The 5,229-nt window shown below is 45.6% G+C and overlaps 1 pseudogene; it reads left to right on the top strand.

Moving 5' to 3' along the window:
- The first annotated feature begins 2,175 nt into the window (after positions 1-2,175).
- Positions 2,176-5,020, top strand: LOC147817463 (uncharacterized; annotated as a pseudogene).
- The last annotated feature ends 209 nt before the right edge of the window (positions 5,021-5,229 follow it).

Below are 5,229 nucleotides of genomic sequence, written 5' to 3'. Positions count from 1 at the left end.
TTGGCCCCCCCCCCCCAAAAAAAAAAAAAAAACACCCCCACCCCACCAATCTGCTCTGCTGAACTGGAGTGTGAAATATGAGCGGCCGCTGCTTTCTAACACACCTGCTGTTTAAACCGTCTGTCCCTGCAAACCCTGAGTGGCTCTTCCTCACCCTCTGCCGCCTCTTCCTCCCTCTCTCTGTCCTGCTGTCGCCGCCCTCTCATCTTCCCCATGCACATATTCTTATCTCCTCCGCTCCGGCCGACACCTCCCACTGCTTCTCCTCTTATCAGCTCACACAGTCGACTCTCAGATGTTTCAAGACTTCCCCCCAGGATTTCATTCAACTCAGATTTAAACGTTTTTTAAAAACCAAGAGCAGCCTTTAAATCCTGCATTTAAAAATAATTGATGATTACAGTATACAACAAGAATGAGTTTGGGCAAATTTGAAGGAATTCCCTCTGGGTGTTACAGAGATATAGGATTCATGAGAACGGGACAGACTGAAATCCTCCATGGTAGTCACCGGTACAGAGGCTTCAGAACTGCATATGCTCACAAAAAGCAACAGCAGGGTGGAATTTGTTATGGAAGCTGATCTGATCTGGTCATATATTATGATCACGTCGCTCCCTCCTCTTCGGCCTTCACCCCAAACGATCCACAGAGCTGAACTTTCAGCCTCCACTGTGGCACTGTGGGTAGTTGAGTGTAATAGCAGCCCCAGGTTCGTCCATGCGGATCCTTGTCTGCTGTGGGGGCGGCAGGATCTGCCCACCGTCTGGTGACCACCCTCTCTGCAAGTCCAGCCTTCTGCAACCGGTCTCCAGTAATTAGGAGCAGCCCAGATACAGAATATGATATACCCTCCTCTTCCTCCTAATGCCCCACTTTCTCAACATCTCTGATTCTCACTTACACAACTTTTACCTTTCACCTCCATCTCGCTGAGCTTCCCCTTATTTCTTTTCACACTCACTCGTTGCTCATTCTGCTCCATTTCACTCCTGCAGTTTCCCCTATCCATTTGCTATCTTGTTTGCCCTCTCTCCCATTTCCATCTCCATCTCCTCCCTTCCAGCTCCTCTCTCTCCTCTATCGTTCTCTTTGCTCGTTCGCTGTGAATGTAATAATGTTAATGTGATCTGCAGTGCATCCATAAAACACACTCTAATCTCCCTGGCTGTCTGTGGGCATGTGGCTGAACCTGTTCAGCTATTTCTGGCTCCTCTATTTCTCATAGTTATAGTGACTGCGTTATCCCCGAAGAGCTTACTTACTCTGCTGCAGCATGCATCAGTTCCAGTGCCACTGTTGCTCTATAGAACAGCAGAGTTGAGGGGGTCAGTGATGTGCTTCACTTGCATCGACTACCTTTTAAGACAGAAGAACGTATTTACTACAAAGTAAATGTTACAGGCAGAGTGACCTCTGGAACGCTGCCACCTCTGTGATTTGTTCTTTGATTCAAACAGGACTGGTGGAGAAACAATCAACCGGTCAAAGCTTTGTAGGCCAGATTTGGAAAGGGGACGTCATCTTTCTACAGCATCTAGAGACCTGACCACGTCCACGAAGCACAGATGAACTGAGTAGATGAGCTGTAGCAGCTTCAACTTACAAGAACTATAGTAAGACTGTATCTGTGTGTTTCAGAAGAGAGACTTTTCATTTTACTGTTTGACATCCCTTGTTGTGCATGTGGCTAACACTAGCCGTCAGCCACATGCACATGTCGGTCACTTAGTCAGTCAGCTGACTAAGTTGGTCACTAGCCACTAAGCTGACTAAGGGACTACAAACAGTTGAGTTTCTGAGGACGTAGCCTCCGTGACGTTACCCACAGGGTTCTGAAGAGCAGTTTTGAAGCTCAGTGTGAGCTGCTCCACCGTCGCCGTCTTGGCAGTGTCTGACTCCGCCCCTAACTCCCAGCTAATCCAAAAATAGTCAAAGAGGTGGGGCATGTGTGGAGCTGAGATTTCGGTTCATGTCGGTTTTGTAGCAGGTATACGCCTACCCACCTGTCACTCAAAGAGGCCACACCCTCAATTCTACATAACTTTAACCCTTAATAAAATGTAAACAGATGAGTTATATATTATTTACAGTCTTTTATACATCCATGATAACCTGGTCTTCTTATGTTCAAACCTGGCTTGCAGAGATCAGACTCTTCTCTCCGGGGTGATCATGGATATTGACTGGCCTGGTCAGGTGACCCATCGATTAGTGGATGCTCACATATCTGACAACACACTGGAGCAGATTTTCAACTACATTTGGAGACACAAAGTTACAGGCTCATCAGTGCCAGTGTGGCTTGTCTCTAAATATGCATGGGCACTACAGTGAATGCTTCTTCAGTTAGACCTAATGCCCCCAGCACTTTAACACCAGCACTGTTACTTCCTACTCGGGGCAAAGTAAACCTGCAGTCTGTACATCCCTCCTGGAAGCGAGGCAGGCTGTGGGTATTGGAAAGCGACTCACATCCGAGCTCTCCTGCCCTCAGGCGAGGCACTTAACCTGCACTGACCCTGTAAAGCCTCAGCTAGATGAGGAGAGAGGCATCTGACAGGCCAATAAATCACAGCATTAATAACAGCATCAGAATGTGGGACTGACATGCATTTGACAAGTTGCTCAGGCCGTTCGCCAACTCTCACACTGGAACTCTGTCCTCCTCACCCCTGTGAGACCGTCACAGCATTCTACAGGGAGGATTTTACTGTGCAGTAAATGTGTGAAATTACTTGAAGTTTTGTTCATTTAAGCCACTCCAAATAACAAACAATAGATATCTTTCCTAATCTGTGCCCTTGTCACTTTTGTATTCCCAAGAAGTGTTTGCCGTTAATGGCTTATGTAAAATTCCAAAAGAAAAGAACAAAATCATAAAGAGTGATTAATGAAACCAGGAAGAATAAAAAAGGAAAAGATTCTTAATGTTACGCCAACGACCATAGACCCTCAGAGACCACCCAGAAGAACGTACCAGCTGACTACCACAACAGACTTTAATTGCCATGGTAACGCCATGGTATTATTGTTACCACTGACACGCAATTAAGGTTGTTTTAGAATCCTTAACTGCATGTGCTTGAAAAGGTGTTGAGAAATATAAATAATAAATAAATAAGTACTTCCAACTGCCTCTAGGGGTCTGTCATTAAAAACAAAAACAAAAGACAGCAGGTGACATCATGAAGTAGCGTGGGATCATGGGAGTTGTTCAGCAGGTTTTTACCAGCAGCTGAATGATCCACAGAGGTGTCCTCCTCTCTTCAGTGACACAGGACAGGACGTCTCCAGCAGCTGGGAGCTGAGCTGTCTCACATTTCCTCAGCTTGTTTCTCTGATAACTTCAGATCCAGACGTCCGACGACTAAAATCCTTCATCTGCTTCAAATATGGAGCTGAAAACCACCAAGGTGGAAAAAGTGTATGTGGCTTAAAACTAGATAAAAGTCAATGTTGAGCTTCTGTCAGACGAACACACTGACACATGATCACAGAGGATATGATGTCATTGACAGGCGACCAATGAAACGGAGCGTTACCATCATTAAAATCACAGATTCCTCTGGTTTGAGAATTGATGGAAACATTTAGGAAAATGTAACATATATAACACAGATCTAGTTGTTTTTAGACATTTTAATGTGGAAAAGTTTATGATTATGACTTTAAGGTTAGAGGACCTCCGTCGTCATGGTTACAACAATAACACGTGGTTAAGGTTGAGGAACTGTCATGGATAAAACCAACAATGTTGACTTCATAGAGTAAACAAACTGTGGTCTCCGTGTCAGTCCTGTGTATTCCTGTGCTTTTTATTCTACGTCACTTTTTTCCAGACTCTACTCAGCAAACTGTGAGTAAGTAAAGCTAATGAAGTTCATTGATAAGAGGTGTGGTTGAAAGCTCCAGAAAAAGCTTCTCAACAGACATTGAGTTAAGAATTTTTGTCAAACTATATCATTAAAATAAAAGTAATATTATCATGTGTAACTTCCATATTGTGAGAGGGTAATAAACATGGTGGCCTCAGGTCATCTCAAAGTGTGAAGACTCTTTAAGATGATTCTTCTTTTTCTTCTTGTTCTCTTTCTTGTCCTTCTCCTTCTTGCTTCTTCTTCATGTTCTTCCTCCTTCTCCTTCTCCTTCTTCTTTGCTCTTCTTCTCCTTATTCTTCTACCTCTTTTCCTTCTTCTTGCTCTTCTCCTTCTTCCTCTTCTTCCTTCTTCTCCTTCTTCTTCTCTTTGCTCTTCTTCTCCTCACTCCCTTTCTCCCCCTCCTTCTGCTTCTCCTTCTTCTACCTCTTCTGGACGACTTGGCCTAGATAGACAGCTGTTCTTTCTGGACTCCCAGTGTGACCTACCTGGACTCACGTCGCTCTACAGGTCAGTGATTGATGCACGGAGGACACCCGACCTCTTGACCCCAGGCCTGGAATGTGGCTGTTTGAGGAGCTGCTGTTCAACAACAGCTTCCTGTCCAATGGCGTGATCTCCTCAGCCTCTTTGAGGACTCGGTTTGTTGAGGCCGGGGTCATCAAGCTAATTAGGATCTAATGAGGATGTCATTGGACTTGCTGACTGAGGTGACCAACATCAGGTCGTCCATAGTACTGAGGGAGTCGTAGATGAGGTTGGGCAGTCTCTGTCTGCTTTACTGAGGGCTTTCGTTGGGGAACAGGCGCTGGCTGAACAGTGGAGTGACGGCCACGACTACTTTGTTCCCCTTTCCTCATCATCAGTCGTGCTGTGGGGGAGTTGAGAGAGAATAGCGGCCTGTTTTCTCTCCCTGAAGACTCCAGCGTTGGGCAAATTCATCTCCTGTGGGAAGAAGCAGCTGAACTACAGCTGTGTAAAGGTCCTGAACCTCGGCTCTCTGACAGGACTCAGGGAGCCCAAATGGACTGAGGTGTTTGATGCAGAATGTTCCTGTAAAGGCTGCTGGCGGCTCCTGTACAAGCCTCCTGTCAAAAAACGGATGGCTGACCTCCAGTGGAGGATCATACATGCAGCTATAGCTACAAACAGATACTGAGCTCACCTGGACCCCAGCACTGGGGAGGGCTTGCAGGCAGAAACTAGAACATCTGGTGGTTTCCTGTCCCTATTTGGCTGATTTATTTAGGCTGCTGCACGGGTGGATGGAGGCTTTGGGAGAGGTTTCACTTTCTGTTTTTGGGGTACACTGTAAAAAAAATATTTTTTATTTGTAGGTAGGAGTATGTTT

The sequence above is a fragment of the Seriola lalandi genome, unplaced genomic scaffold (assembly GCF_002814215.2).
Source record: "Seriola lalandi dorsalis isolate HSWRI2012SDOR001 ecotype SW California unplaced genomic scaffold, Sedor1 jcf7180002054954, whole genome shotgun sequence".
In the NCBI taxonomy this organism is placed as follows: Eukaryota; Metazoa; Chordata; class Actinopteri; order Carangiformes; family Carangidae; genus Seriola; species Seriola lalandi.
The sequence above is the reverse complement of the archived record's forward strand: the minus strand, read 5'-3'. Positions and strand labels throughout refer to the sequence as shown.